Source organism: Oryctolagus cuniculus, chromosome 8, assembly GCF_051225735.1.
Source record: "Oryctolagus cuniculus isolate XC-2025 breed Fujian yellow rabbit chromosome 8, ASM5122573v1, whole genome shotgun sequence".
Classification (NCBI taxonomy): Eukaryota; Metazoa; Chordata; class Mammalia; order Lagomorpha; family Leporidae; genus Oryctolagus; species Oryctolagus cuniculus.
In genome coordinates this window covers 93,518,630-93,535,569 of record NC_142874.1, presented here as the reverse complement: position 1 = coordinate 93,535,569, position 16,940 = coordinate 93,518,630, and the positions used below count along the sequence as shown (strand labels likewise).

At 40.2% G+C, this 16,940-nt stretch overlaps 1 pseudogene; it reads right to left on the bottom strand.

Moving 5' to 3' along the window:
* Positions 1-2,181: 2,181 nt before the first annotated feature.
* LOC100346476 (transmembrane protein 216 pseudogene) lies at positions 2,182-2,478 on the bottom strand (annotated as a pseudogene).
* Between the last annotated feature and the right edge of the window lie 14,462 nt (positions 2,479-16,940).

Sequence of the window (16,940 nt, the reverse complement as noted above, 5' to 3'; positions counted from 1 at the left end):
AGAAAAAGAAAATGTGGCATGTACACTCAAGGGAATATTATTCAACCATAATATTCAGCTGCTTTGTATGCTTGTCAGGGTGCCTGGGTTTGAGTCCATGCTTTGCTTCTGATTCCAGTTTCCTGCTTATGCCTACCCTAGGAGATAGTAGCAGATGACACAAGTTCTTGAGTCCCTGCTGCCCATGTAGGAAATCTGCAGTGAGTTCTGGGATCCTGGCTTTGGACTGGCTCATAGCTGGATATAGCACAGAGTGGATGAAAGATCTCTCTAAATGTCTGTCTCTGTTTCTACCTGTCAAACACGAAACAATGAAATAATTTTGTTTTTAAAGAAAAGAATAAAATTGGGGCCAGCATTGTGGCATAGCAGGTGAAGTCCCCACCTGCAATACTGGCACCCCATATGCACTGGTTGCTCCATTTCTGATCCAATTCCTTGCTAAAGGATTGAGAAAGACAGCAGAATATGTCCCAAGTGCTTGGGCCCCTACTACCTACCTGGGAGACTCGGATCAAGATCCTGGCTCCTGGCTTCGGCCTAGTCTAGCCACAGCCATCGTAGCCATCTGCAGAGTGAACCAGCAGCTGGAAGATTCTCTCTCTCTCTCTCTCTCTCTGGCTTTCAAATAAATAAATAAATCTTTTCTAAAAAATCAAAAGATAAAAAAGGGAATAAAATTCTTACTTGTTGCAAAATGGTTGGAACTGGAAGGCATGATACAGGAATTGTCAGTCACAGAAAAACAAGCATCAGATGTTCTATGTCATACATGAACGCTAGAAATGCTGATCCAAACCAGAAGAGAGCAGTTTAGTGATTCTTAGAAGCTAGGCAGGGTAGAGAGGAAGGGCAAAGAGGGAGGTTGGATCACAGTACCAAAATGCAGTTAGATAGGAGTAATAAGTTCTAGTGCTGTACAGCACAGTGGGATATTTATATTTCACAATAACCCAATATATATTTGCAGAAGAGAGGAGCTCAAAGTCTCCAAACAAAGAAATGATAAGTATTTGTAAGTGCTGATTACCCCTATTCAATAGGTGTGCATTGCGTTAAGACATTACAGTGTGGAGCCAGCATTGTGGAAAAGCAGTTTAAATCCCTGCTTACAACTTCAGCATCCCACATAAGGGCCATTTCTAGTCCCAGCTGCTCTGTTTCCAAGCCACCCCCTTGCTGATGTGCCTGGGAAGGCAGTTAAAGATGCTCCATGCACTTAGGCCCCTGCCACCCACATGGGAAACCCAGATGGAGTTCCTGGCTCCTGGCTTATCAGCAGCTGTTGTGGCCATTTGGGGAGTGAACCAGTGGATGGAAAATCACTCTCTCAATCTCTCTCTCTCCCTCTTTGTGTGTGTGTGCGTGTGTGCAATGAGTAAATTAGTAAATAAATATTTAAAAAAAATGCTTTGAATCTCAGTAGTATGTTCAATTACTATGTGTTAATTAAAATTTTAAGAAACAGAGCAAAAATAAATCATAATAGTAGTATGAATCAGCCTCACTGAATCAGTTGACAACCTTAACAGCAAAAGCCGAAGTCTGCAAAGGGGAAAGAAATTCTGCTTCAAGCCTACAGCCGCAATTCCTGCCTGGGATTCCAGTCAGCTGGCCTTGCCCCACCTTGCCCCACTTATGTTAGACATACTAGCTTCCACTATCTTGTAAGCCCATTCCTTACATCTTTGATTTTCCCACCACAGAAAAGACATATTTCATGTAAAATCATGTTTGTTTCATGATCAGCATAGACAAATGGCACTGTGAACTACTTAAAACAGTTCAGGAGGAACAGGGTCAGAGGCTCTGCATCACTCTGCAAATCCATCAGCATGGGGCACAGCACACACAGGAGGCATGCAGCTCGGGTCCTTCTGGAAGGAGCCTACAATGGTCCATATACGATGCTCTGGGCATGATGATCAAAGAGAACTTGAAGTCCGCAGTGTGCTGTTCTGAGAAAGGCCAGGATGGTGCTGTCCTTGTCACTCCCTAAATTGTAGCATTTAAGACTCTCCTGGGCTGATGGCCCTGGTGCAGACTACGGTGCCCACTGGCCTTATGCTGGGACAGTTGCCCAAATCTCTGTACTGAAGAAAACCTGTAAGATCTTTTCCAGGACCATATGACTCACCACTTCTCCCTGGTGTAGCTAAAGCCCCAGAATCACACGTGGTGTCAGCTTGCTGGGCTGCCGGCTGAAATTTGTGTACTTGAAATCCTGTCCACAGTGCAGAGAGTAGCCAGGACAAGCAGATCAGGCAGCAGCTCTGAGCCACACAGGAAGAGCAAGATGCCATTCATGATGGCTTTCAAGAGAAGCATGAAGGTGGGGTAGCAGGAGGCAATGAGAGGCCGTCATAGTAGATAGGAAGGCCAAGGCCCAATAACACCAAGTGCTCTTTCATTGGCAGAGGATTCCCCTTGTAACAAAAACAGCTGAATCACTTCAATTCCAAGACAAAGGAGAAGCATCACCACATCACCACATCCAGTGCTAGACTGACTGTTGGATATGGTAGCAGGAGACTTTCATATAGGAATAAGAAGAATTCTGGCAGCAAATAGGTAGCATAATATCACCCATTCAAAAAGAACAGGATTTCTAGTGAGGCTGATGACAACTGTTTACCTCCCGAATCTCATCTCAGGGTGCTATCTTTATCCCCCTCCCCCACAAATCTTTTAAAGTGCATACACACATGCACACACTCACATTTGTTCTGTTTTCAACCTTAACTGATACCTACAGTGTTTTTTTTTTTTTTTTAAGATTTATTTTATTTATTTGAAAGTGTTACAGAGAGAGGTAGAGACAGAGAGAGAGGTCTTCCATCCGCTGGTTCACTCCCCAGATGGTCGCAATGGCCGGAGCTGCACTGATCTGAAGCCAGGAGCCAGGAGTTTCTTCTGGGTCTTCCAAGTGGGTACAGGAGCCCAAGGACTTGGGCCATCCTCTACTGCTTTCCCAGGCCATAGCAGAGAGCTGGATTGGAAGAGGAACAGCCAGGACAAGAACCGGTGCCCATATGGGATTAGAACTGGCACCCATATGGGATGCTGGTGCTTCAGGCCAGGGCTTTAACCTCCTGCGCCACAGCACCAGCCCCTATTTTTCTTTTTTTTTAATTCAAGTTCATAAGTTGTGCTAAATAGCATGAACGAATGTCTTTTTAATATAACCATCTCTGACTTTTTTGTTTATCTCATATGTACATGCACACACACACATACCCTAATACATATACCTTAAAATATAAAATTTCTTGACTTAATTCTCAGGGTCAAATTTTATTTTACTTTCCTCACTCATGGCCTGAATGGAAAATTTCTATTCTGCTAAATATACCTACTATGTAGATAATCAAAATGGATAGTCAGGTATCCAAGGTTGGATTTCCATATGTAAATCCTGAGATAAAGACTCCTATAATTTATTAAAGAACATTTCAAGGAGAAACAAGTAGGGAAGTAGGCAAAGTGACAGGGAAGGGCAGGAAGCCAATCAAGTGGGAGATGTCCAGGAAAGATCCACAAACATGGGGACTTTGGCTCAATCACATGAAGGGTATCTGGAGACACAAGTCACCTCAGAACTGTTCCCATTATGGACCAGGCACCTGAAGTCTTAAAATGTTCATGGCAAAGGCATATTATGAAAAGACCATGCATTTTTAAGAATGTCTCACCAAATTAAAATTCCATTTTCCAGAAACTTTTTGAAATACCCTTGTATAACCCCATAAGTCACTGGTGAAGACTACTTCTGGAGATGTGAATTACTAGGCACTTCCAACTCTCCCCACATGCAGGCAAAGGCCCCGGAGACCTAAGAACATTGTTCTGAGATGCAAGTGAAAGCAAACAGGACTGCTGTGCATGCAAAGGGGAAGGTCAGAGAGGCTGTGGGTGAGAGCACTGGGAGTGTCTGCTGGTGACATAGCAAACCACTTGGATTAGAAGGCTGATGGTGCAAGAAAAATGACCAGATCATGTGCTGAAGGGATGCAATGAAAATACTGTATTACTTCTCATGTCACTTCAAACTCTTCTTCTGCGTCCTTCACAATGCACTTACCACCCCAGGAACTGGTAAGATGTGGTTTCATGGTCAGATGACCCCATTCCTTCACCATTTATGTTCCTCAGGCACAGCCAAATGACGGCCCTTGGGGTTCATAAATACTTTATACCAAAGTTAGGTTGAATTTCTGTCATAGGCCACCAAAATATGGTAAGTAATAAAGAGGATTTATTTGCAACTGCCAAAATTTGGAAGAAACCAAGGAGCCCTTCAGTAAGCGAATGAATAAATAAACTATAGTATATCCAGACAATGAAATATTACTTAGCTTTAAAAAGAAATGGCTCTCAAACCATGAAAAGACACGAAGAAACATTATGTAGTGAGAGACGCTATGGACTGTATGATCCCGACTATACAATGTTCTAGAAGAGGTTAGAGTATGGAAACTATAAAATATGAGTGGCTTGCAGGAGTTAAGGGGCAGGGGAGGGATTAAAATGTAGAGCACAGAATTTTTAGGGCAATGAAAATCCTAAAATAAAAATACTATATCCTAATGATATGTGTCATTATACATTTTCAAATCCCTAGAATACGCAACATCAAGAGTGATCTCTATTGTAAAGCACGACTGTACTTTGGGTGATGATGACATTTCAATGTAGGTTCATCAGTTATAACAAAAGTACCATCTTGGTGGGGAAATTTTTTTTTTTTTTGACAGGCAGAGTGAACAGTGAGAGAGAGAGAGACAGAGAGAAAGGTCTTCCTTTGCCATTGGTTCACCCTCCAATGGCCACCGCAGCCGACGTGCTGCGGCCAGCGCACCTTGCTGATCCGATGGCAGGAGCCAGGTGCTTCTCCTGGTCTCCCATGGGGTGAAGGGCCCGAGCACTTGGGCCATCCTCCACTGCCTTCCCAGGCCATAGCAGAGAGCTGACCTGGAAGAGGGGCAACAGGGACAGAATCCGGCACCCCAACCGGGACTAGAACCCAGTGTGCCGGCGCCGCAAGGCAGAGGATTAGCCTAGTGAGCCGCGGCGCCGGCCTTGGTGGGGAATATTGATAATGGGGTGGTTATGCATGTGTAGAGGCAAGAAGCCTATGGGAAATCTCTATACCTTCCTCTCAATTTTGCCATGAACCTGAAACTGCTTTTAAAAAGAAGGTCTCCAATGTTAGAGGAAACTAAGAGTACCAAATATTCTCTGTGGACTCTGCCTGGGAGGCTGGCGTAGGGGTGCCTTACTGAGTCCCGGAGTCCTGGCTGAACGAGGGTGACACAGAGCTGCAGTGGTGATAGGCACAGCCCTAGGAAAAAAAAGAAGGCCTTCCAGATGGCACCCAGAGCACAACACTTAAAGTTCAGAATTTTGCTTAAAGCGGACATGTCAGGGTTGCGTATGACCTGTGACTTCTCCAATCCTGCTGTTCTATTCTCAGAGCCCTCTGCCTTCCCCTTACTCACCAGAAAGCAGGATGGCACAGGGTGTGAAAACCTTCAGAGTCCCAACACGGACTATTTGAGACCTGATGCTGAGGGAGTGTCACAAGACGCTAAATGCAGGAAGGCATCAAGCAAAGCAGTGGAATGGAAAGTGTCTTTTCTTGTCTAGTCACAGACTGATGCCTAGCCTCCTGTGACTGTATCTGCCTCCCGAGAACCATGAGTTCCTTGTGTGTGTCAGAATTCAGAATAGTAGACATGTATTTACATGTGTGGGTTTTTTTTTTTTTTGGAATTTAAAGGCAAAATCAGTGGTTTATTTTTCTATAGAAAAGTCAACTTTAGATTATCGGTTTCAGAATCAAAAATTGGCTTTTCCAACTAAGCTTTTTGGCAGACATTTTCTCTAAATTAAATTTGCCATGCTAATATTTTGATTAAAAATAGTTAACCTGCAAGTGCAATATACAATATGCTGGAAATTAGCAATTATGTTTAATAAACTCTCAATTCAAAACTTTACAACTAAAATATAATTAAAGTTATTTTGGAGGTACTCAAGGAAAAAAGCATCAAATACCTCTAAGTTAGTGAAATATATTCACCCAGACTAAGCCACTACAACCAAGGCAGTCTAATCACATTCACTGTGTTTTCTTTTCAGACTCTTGTATGACTCATGATCTCAAGGCCACAAGACTTTGGCTCACTGGCCTAGTAACCCAGTTATAAACGTACAGTCATCCCTCCATATCATTGTAGGATTGGTTCCAGGACTCCTAGTGGATACTAAAATTTGCAGACGCTCATGCCCCTTACAAAAAATGGCACAGTATTGATAATCTACATAATACATAGTACTGTAATTGACACATTTCTTCCTGTGTACTTTCAATCGTTTATTATTTATAATACTTAGTACAATGTAAATTTCATGAAAATTGTAATACTACATTGTTTAGGAGAACAGCACACAAAAGTTTATACATATTCATACAGACACAATATTTCCTGGATATTTTTGAATGAGTTTAGTCGAATTTGTGGATGGAGAACCCAAAGATAAGTAGGGCTGACTGCATTTGTTAGTTTCTTATGTTGACATTTGAGAAAGAAGGGACAAGTAGTCAAGTTCCCAAAAGGTGGTAGTTTTAGGAGAAAGGAATAAAAACACTGATCTCTTTACTTGCTTTATAATTTTACATATTTAAAAATTTTGTAGTAGTCTACAGTTCATAAAATGTTTCATATATGTATATATTTGTCCCTTTTTTTCTCATATTAGATGGAGTTTTGTCTTCAGCTAACTAGAAGTAAAGCCTGAAATGGAAGTTATTTTCCAATGATTACTGAGGGAGTATCTCCAGGGAGAAGGGGGTGCATAAGGAAGCAGAGCAAGACAGGAAATAGAAACTCAGCAGGGGAGTCGTCTCTACTGGTCATCAGCTTCTGTCTAATCGCACAGAAAAGTGCTGTGCAGGAACAGCACCCCACAGCTGGATTCCTCTGACACAAGGAGCTGGCCCTTTCTATCCTTATAAGACGTTGGCTAAGATCTCTGAGGAAAGCTGGAGGCTTTTCGTTCGTTTGGTTTTGTCAAGACTGCAGGCAGTTCTGTGAAGAGGGTCATTCCAGTGGATACAGCACGGGGGATGGTGCTCAGATGCGACATAAAGGAGATCCGGAAAGAACACCAACGGGAACTCCAATTTTCTCCTTTAGAAATAAGAAAACAATATCAGAAAGATTGAGTATATTAGTTCTACAGGTAGTAAATGATGGAGTGATGGCAGTAAAGTCATGGTTTTTCCCGTGGCCCATTGTTTCATGCCCAGTCCATATAGTCCACGGAACTAATCAGTCTGCTATTTACTAGATCAGTCCTGGGACATATGAAGGCTCCCAAAAAGTTCATGGAAAATGGAATTTAAAAATTCTTATTTTGGTACAAAATTTTGAACTCTAAGAGTATAAGTTCATGGAAAATTTGTATTATTAAAAAAAAACTACCCATGGACTACAATTTTTTGCACCAAAATAAACTTATCTTTAAAAAAAATATTTGAGAAATGGAAAGCCCCCTTTCCTCTTTTTTTTTTAAATATTTCCCATCCCTGATGGGAGATCAGCTAGCCCAGCTAGAGATACCGGTAAACTCTCAAACCATTATTACATTTTTTTTTTTTTGACAGGCAGAGTAGACAGTGAGAGAGAGAGACAGAGAGAAAGGTCTTCCCTTTTGCCGTGGGTTCAACCTCCAATGGCCGCCGCGGCCGGCACGCTACAGCCGGCGCATCGCGCTAATGCGATGACAGGAGCCAAGTGCTTCTCCCGGTCTCCCATGGGGTGCAGGGCCCAAGGACTTGGGCCATCCTCCACTGCACTCCCTGGCCACAGCAGAGAGCTGGCCTGGAAGAGGGGCAACCGGGACAGAATCTGGCGCCCCGACCGGGACCAGAACCCGGTGTGCCGGCGCTGCAAGGTGGAGGATTAGCCTAGTGAGCCGCGGCGCCGGCCAAAACCATTATTTTTTAAACAAGATTTATTCATTTATTTGAAAGGCAGAGTTACAGAAAAAGAGAGAGGAAGAGACACACAGAGAGATCTTCCAGCTGCTAGTTACTCCCCAAATGGCAGCAACAGCCCTGGCTGGGCCAGGTTGAAGCCTGGAGCCAGGAGCTTCATTCGAGTCTCCCATGAGCTGAGTCGTCTTTCACTGCTTTCCTAGGCACATTAACAAGGAGCTGAATTCGAAGTGGAGCAGCCTGGGCTTTAACTGATGCCCATAGGGGATGCCAGTGATGTAGGCAGTGGCTTTACCAACTATGCCACAGCGTGGGCCCTGTGGCTCCTTTTCCCTAGGAGTAACCACTCTTGGAACTTACACACTGTGAATACATTTTTGTCAGTTTTAAGTTCACAGAAATGGAACTTGAACACATGGTATCTATTTCCACTCAAGGTATTATTTTTTTATGTATTGCTCAGACTTTTCATTTTCATTGCTGAGTAATATTACTATGTATGTCTATTCATTTTAATATTTTATTGTGGATGAGCATTTTGGTTGTTTACAGTTTGGAACAATTATCCATAATACTACAGTGAATATAATTGATATTGTCATTTGGTATGCATGTGTGTGCATTTATTTTGGGTATAAGCATAGGAGTGAAAACTGCTGAATTATTAGGTATGTGTATGATCAAGTTGAGTTAACACTGCTAAACAGCTTTCCAAAGTGGCTGTAACTGCTTATTTATCCACTCCTCAGCATTCATAGAAAACTCTTGCTGCTCCATGTTCTCACCAGCTCTTCCTTTTCTCTGTTTTGATTTTGGTTTTTGGTATACTTGTGGCATACCACTACACAATTAGCAAAGTTAGGTTTACTTTCCTTTTTTTTTTTTTCTTAAGATTTATTTTATTTATTTGAAAGTCAGAGTTACACACAGAGAGAAGGAGAGGCAGAGAGAGAGAGAGAGAGAGGTCTTCCATCCACTGGTTCACTCCCCAATTGGCCACGATGGCTGGAGCTGTGCCAATCTGAAGCCAGGAGCCAGGAGCTTCTTCTGGGTCTCCCACACGGGTGCAGGGGCCCAAGCACTTGGGCCATCCTCCACTGCTTTCCCAGTCCATAGCAGAGAGCTGGATTGGAAGAGGAGCAGAGAACTCTTTCAATTATATCATAATCTGTTCTTATACTAGAAAATGTTATTAAATTAATTTCTCACAATAAATTCCCGTAAGCTCCTTGTTCTATCTTTTGAGAACTACTTTAATTTGTGAATCTATATCTTCCTATTTGATATCACGGGCCTATTCTCAAAATAATATTGAATGAGTGATTATTAGGATTGGATTAGAACAATAGAAATGAAATGCCCTTGTCTAGGCATGAGTGTTTAGCATAGCCTTCCTGCTGGTGCATCCTTGGAGGCAGCCAGTGATGGCTCAAGTACTTTGGTCCCTGTCATCCATTTAAGTTCCTGGCTCCTGTTTTAGCCCTGATGCATCCCTGGCTGTTGTGGACATTTAGGAGTGAACCACAGATGGAAGGTCTACATCTTTTTGCCTCTTTCTCTCTTTTAAACAAAATGAAAATCAATAAGTTAGAAATTTTTAAAAAGAAATCAACTGGAGAACATCATATTGATTGAAATAAGCCAGACAGGAAAGACAAATATCTCATGTTCTCCATTTTATGTGGGAGCTAAAATTAAAAAAGAGAAAAAAAAAACCCAAACCAAAACAAAACCAGAAAGAAATGTCTTTGTCTATCAGTATTGCTGTAAATATAGCTTTGCTAAACTTTTTTGTTTTATGCCTTTGTTAAACAAATGGTTAAGAATGATATACAACTATAGTTTTACTAATCTGTGATTGTTTTGAAATTTACTGTATATGAGTGTAATCTACAACTTTTAATTTGATTATTGTTTAAAGCCCCTGCCTATACTCCTGCTAAACAGTGGTCTTTTTACTTTTTAGTTGTTGAACACTTTATTTAGTCAAGTATGAAACATTTGACTATAATGTAAACTAAAATATGTTGTCTCAAAAACTGAAGAGAAAGAAAGAAAGGGAGGCAGGAAATAAAGTATCATTATATTCTTAGAATTGTTACCTATGAGCTTCATTGAGTCTGTTCTCTTTGTATTAATATCACATTAACATGAGACTTGATGAGAATTGTGTTGTAATTATCACACATTTAACCTAATCAGTCAATAAATTCCTTAAAAAGCTTAAACAAACAAAAGAAATTAAAAAATTCGTTTGTCTAAACTCTCACTGTCAAATAAGGAAAGAGAGGTGTGGAAAAGCTGAATTCAGCAAGTCACAAAGCAGCCAATCACCCAGCCAGGCAGCCTGGCTTGTCCCAGGCTTGGGTTGATCCAGATACACTGCTGTATCAGAAGCAGTGGCAGCCTGGGCTTGTCCAACACCTGTGATGTGATGGCTGTATTTACCTACATCATTTAGGAACAATATAAGAGCTAACAATTCTCAACTTATAATATGCATCAGGCATCCTGTTGAGAATTCGACATAACTGAACTCATTTAGTGACCAATCTTCCAGAAGAAGTATCTTTATATTCTCCTGTTAGAGAAATTGAGGCACAGAGATGATAAGCAATTGACCTAAATTTACAAAATTGCCAACTAGTGTTTTCAAAAAAATTTTTAAATTTGAGAGGGAAAGAGCAGGGAGAGAGAGAGAGAGAGAGAGAGGGAGAGAGAACTCCCATGTGGTGGTTCCCCTCCCAAATACCTAGGCAGTGCTCAGCAAGGCTGTAGTCAGGAGCTGGGGACACAACTCAGTTCTCCAATGTTTGTGGCAGCAATTCAATTGCTTGAGCTGTTACCTCTGCCTCCCAGGATCTTCATCAGATGTCAGGAGCCAGAGCTGGATATAGATACCCAGTTTGTTAACTGCTAGGCTAAATGACTGCCCCCAAGTGGTTGCTTTAAATCACAGGCCTTGACTCCACAGCATTTTATCCTTTTAACTACTAAGTCGCTTTATTCTAACTTTCACCATCCGTGAAACTTCTGATCGAAGTTTCCATTGCTTAGTAAAAAATTTACAGTCGAGAAAATTAAAGTTCAACTTTCTCCATCTCTCACTGAAAACTACTTTAAGACCATTTTCAGTGCCAGCAAGGGGCTTATAAAGAAAGAATATTATTTTTGCTTCTTAATGTTAAGAAAATCATGGTGCTAGCATAGTACAATTCTATTTTTTTAATCATGTATTTATTTGGAAGGAAGAATGTCAGAGACAGAGAGAGAGAGAGAGGGAGAGATCTGCTGCTGGTTTACTCCCCAGAAGGTTGCAACAGCCAGGGCTAGCTCAGGTCAAGCCAGGGACCTGGAAATCCATCTGGGTCTCCCACCTGGGCAGTGAGAACGCGAGTACTTGAGTCATCATCCCCTGATTCCTAGATCCATTGAAGGGAAGTTGGATCAGAAACTTAGTAGCCAGGACTCAAACCTCTATTTCAGTGTAGAATGCAGGCATCCCAATAGGCAGCTTAATCCACTGTGCCACAAACCAGCCCCTTACTATTTCAAAAGAAACAAATCTTATTTCTAAAACCATATTTTCTAAAAACAAACACTTTAAACTTTAAATAAAGTATAATTATTAAAACTGGCTAGTTTATAAGAATATATGAAGTCAATTATTTAAATGAAAATTCTCTTCAACATGAACTTTTAATGTTGAAATATAAAAGCAGAGTGTAAAATTTTTAGTAAAAATCTGCAAAAGTATTACATGATTTATCTACAAGTTGTTGCCTCTATTAGTAACACTTACATATTAGCATCTGTATTTGAGAAAGGAAAGACAAAAATGTGCCTATTTGCCAAAAGTAATCAAACCAGTATCAATTCATATCTAGCTATAAAAATTAAATTGATATGTGATTTTGTCTTTAATACATATTTTCCTTGAGTAGAATACTATTATTTTTCTTTGGTTAAGGCTTTCACAGAATATATACAATAAATGTATTATTTGAATCTGGTTGCTTTGAACTAACTATTCTCATACGAAACACTGTAATTAAATTTTAGTTACCAACTGTACTGAAGGGAATGGGAAAAGGTCAGCCTGTTTTAAATGTATTTTAATGTAATGGAAATATCAACCATGGTGTTCCCTATCTTTTGCCAATTTGAATATGCCTGGTCTGGTTTGTACTCGTACAGCTAATAATAGTTCAAAGCTCTTTCCAAACTTGGTCTTTCCTTGTTGCATTTCCTCATGTTTCTCTGTGCCTCAGAGTTCCTGTGTGTTCTTCTAGATCTTTGTCATGCCAAACCCTAATGTGAATACCATCTCCCTCAGCTGTTACCTCCAAGTTTCAGCATCAGTTGGTATTTTGCGAATTAGTGAATGAACTGAATATTTCAGGTGCTTTGTAGAAAGGCCATTTCACACCATCCATACCAATCTTGCTAACGTCTTTGTTTCTTCCCTTCCACTACATTGTCTTCTAAAGCTTGGGTTCCTTCCACTTGCTCCTCTCCTCTGTATTATACCCCTCCCCCTCTCCTGCCTTAGCTGATTCTCTAAAATGAAGGAGCCTGATCAGGTCTGTCTTTCCACTTACCACCCAGAATGTCAGTAAGTATTCCAAGTTTTGAAATAAAAGGTATAAATCATTTACATCCTTTTGAGTAAATGCCACTTTCTTTTTATTTAAAACAATTTTAAAATAAGGCATATCACAAGTTACTAAATTTATTTCATAATGTAAAAGTACCAGAGAGAATATTTTCAAATTAAAAAAACAGAGCTCAGCAGGAGGATATTTGGCCTAGTGATTAAATAGGAGTATCTGGATTTTATTCCTGGTTTCAGTTCCTGACGTTGGCTTCCTGTTAATGAATACCCTGGAAGGCAGTGGTGGGCATGAGTAAACTGGGTTCCTGTCACCCACAGAGGAGACCTGGATTGAGTTACTGGCTCCAAGTTCCAGCCCCAGTCAGGGGACTTTCTAGGTATTTGGGGAGTGAAGCAGCAGATGAGTCTTTTCTCTCTCTCACTCTTTCTCTCTCTGTCACTCAACCTCTCAATAAATAAATATATAAATGGAGCTTGGTCTTAATCATGCTTCAAAACATATTCAATGACCATGGCTAATTTCATATAAAAAGAAAGAAAACCTCTGAATAAAGTGGACAAGAATTAAAGTTTGGAAGCTGCTCAGGCCTGTGAAATATGTAAGGATGATGAACTACCTTTGTGGGCAGGTGGAAAGAAATATATATGGCAAGATAAAGTTTCTTTTTTCAGCAATGAAGAAATAAATTTAGAGACAAAAAGAAGTATTGGGATAATAAAAGAAGCACCCATGCAGTCAACACCAAGTATAAGGAATAAATCATTACAAAGACAATCAAAGGCTACTGTGAGCACTCCTTTATTGCAGGCCTCTGAATCTAGCATAATTCTTCTGAATATTTATATGTCTAATACATATGCATGAATTCCATCAGTATAAGTAATGTTATTTTGCATATCTTATAGAAAAGCTACTGAAGTCATATTCTTTAGCTACTTAGTTTTTCAACATTGTTTTTAAGAGTTATGTGTTTGCATACATTTAGTCTAGTGCTTTCATTTTAACTATTTTATAGAATTTTATGAATACATCAATGTCTATCTAAAGTCCCACTAACAGACATCTAATTTTCTTTTGCATATTTATTTATTTATTTAGCTGTTAAAATCAATACTACGTTGAATAGTTTGGTTAACTTTTTCATGCATATATTTGTAGATGCTGTATACTTTGTAGAAGAATCACTAGGTTAAAAGTTATGCACATCTTCAATTTTGTTTGCTACTTCAAATTTGTTTTTAAAATATTTATTTTCATTTTATTTGAAAGAGAGGAAGAGAGAAGTCATCCATCTGTTTGGTTTAATCCTTAAATGGCCACAACAACCAGGACTGGGTCAAATTTAAGCCAAGGAGCCCAGAATTCAGGGTGAGTCTGCTACATGGGTGGCAGGGACTCAAGTATTTGATCCATCACTGTTACCTACAAGGGTACACATTAACAATAAGCTGGATTGGGAGTGGAGAAGCCTGTACTCAAATCAGGCACTCTGCTATGGGATGCAGGCATCCTACATGGCCACTTAACAATCATGCCCAATGCCTACTTCCCCAAATCTATTTTAACCTAACTAAACCAATCTACAATCTACCAGGAATATATGACCCTCCTTACCACTTGCAAATTTCTCTAATTACATTCATATGAAATAGTATCTCATTGTATATTCAAATTGTGTTTTTCTGACATAATGTGAACTTCAGCATCTTTCAGAATATCTGCTGGATATTTGAGTTTTGGCTTGCCATATCTCCAGTGGTTTTGTACTGTTTCAGTGTGGCTAGGCTAGAATTGTTTACCAGAATCTCCTTCCCTTAATGGTTGCATTTAGAGTTGGTTAAAAGAGAAATTTGTGTGAGATTTAGAAGGTCAAAGTGAGATAGCACCTTTTTGCTGTGAAGGTTGTTGAGACTCACTATGGTGAGAAGAGACACAGAGATGTCACTGTTTTCCAACTTAGGCTTTGTCCTCCTCCTCCTCTGATGTCTACGTCTTCTTCATGATGACTGGTCGTAATGACCAGTCATGACCCTAAGTTCCCCAGCAGATCCAGAAGAAACAACCTCCACTGACCTCTCTTGTGCTCCTTTTCACTTTGCCGCTGCAAGAACCTGGAAACACCTGCGTCAGGAGAGCTGGGCAGTGCCTTTTCTCTGATTTTCTAATTTCATCTTTTAGAATCTAAGTTTCTCAGCTTCTCCTCCAATTTTGTAAGTTCTTGTTATTATAAAAAATAATAAACCCCGGAAATAAAACAAAATGAAACAAAACAAGTAGAAAAACTGGAATCTATTGAACAGCTAATAGAAAGTAAAAACCTAGGAGGGTAAGATCTGGGAGAAACAGAGAGATTTAACAGGCCCAATATCTGGCATAGTTCTGTGCCTTAAAGCATTTGTCAAATCACATGTATTTGTTCATATTCCAAAGAGGTGACTATAATTGAAGAAGAGTAGAGGAGAAACCGTATAGAAAGTGGCCAAGAGGCCAAGAAACTAAGCAAAGCTCATGATCCTAGGAGTGAGACAGGGACAAAAATTAAAATCTAGCATTCTCCAGGGAGAAGGGGTTCTGGTAAAATCTCTGAATTTCAACTCAGTGACTGGAAGAGGATATTTTAGGAGGGATTGATAACCAGAACTAGAGAAAATTTTACAAAACTGAAGACTAGCTTCAAATCGGTTCAAACAGGGGCCAGTGTTGTGTTACAGCAGGTTAAGCCAACATACATAACTCTGGCATCCCATATCAGAGCACTGGTTCATGTCCCAGATGCCTTGCTTCTGATCCAGCACCCTGCCAAAGCACGGGGAAACTCATAGAAGATGGCCCAAGTACTTGGACACCTGCCACTCAAGAGGGAGAATCAGATGGAGTTCCAGGCTCCTGGCTTTGGCCTGTCCCAGCCCTGGCCATTGTGGGTATTTGGGGGAGTGAACCAGAGCATGGAAGACACCTTTCTCTCTCTCCTTTTCTCTATATGTGTGTTTATCCTTCTCTCTTTGTCACTTTGCCTTTCAAATAAATACAATCAATCTTTTTTAAAAAAAATTCAAACAGAACTGCTTAAAGGTAAACCGCATTAATTTTAAAAAAGGCAGCAAGAAGACCTCTAGTTTTATGTCAGGCAGGTATAAGAAGCTTAGAGATTTTGTTTCTTTCCTAACAACAAGTAGAGTGGAACAACTTAAAGGAACTTAGATCCGTAAGAGAAGTAAAGCCACAGGACAAACACATGGCCTCAGAAAATAACATCGAAACAGAAACATGCATGGATACAACACCAGGGTAGAAACATATGAGCTGTAATTAGTGAGCTCTTTAGTTTGAGAGTGATTCCAGACAGACCCAATCACAGGGAGGCCTCAACACTTTGGTGAGGTTTACTTCCAGGGTCTTGACCAAGTTCTCATAGGTAATGATGGAAAATTCCTCCCATGCTTCTGACAGGTAGAGGGCAAAGAAACCATAAGAAATGTGCCATGCACTCTGTTCTTAACAAGTCTTCCTTCAAGATAAGCTAGTCAACACCAATGCCTAACCTGCTGCAGCTCAACTGACCTTGGAGAAGAAAAATGCCAAGTTGCAGCCCTCAGTATCTTTCCATGTGACAGGACAGAAGTTCCCTACTGCAGCCAAGCGCAGACAGAAAGGAGGAAAACATTCAGAAGCACTGATGAGTCTGGTGGCAAGACACACAAACTTGCTAAAAGTTTGAAACCCAGTCACAGGGACTCTACGGGTAGAAGATTTCCTCTCCCTCTATAACTTATCACCATTTTACTAGAAGTCTACTTACAGCAGTCGTTTTAACCAGGACATCATGCTTGGGTCACAAGGTAAGAATCAGAGACATACTATCAGGCTAAAAATAAAATTTAAACAGACAGAGGAACCATCATACTGAGACATGGCAGGATTGTTGGTATTATCAGCACTCTTGATTTAAAAAATACACTCCGGAAAATAAAAGTGACTTTCATTGTCTTCATTCAAAATATCTGCAAAAGCCCAAAACTACATTATAATTAATGGTGTGAAATTTGAGACCTTCCCTAAGAACAAGACAAGATTGTCTTCTGTAAACATTGCATTTCAAACTTGTTCTAGAAGTTCTTCCTAATACATTAAGACAAAAGATGGGAACAAAAGTACACAAAGTAGGAAGGAATAAATAAAATGGCTTTGTCCATAGATTGATTGCAAGATCTTCTGTGTAGAAAACGCTACAGAACTGGCAACAAATTCATGGTATTAAAATTGATCAAAGGTTGCAAGATGCAATGTTAAAATAAAGTTAATCACTTTTCTGCATATCAAGA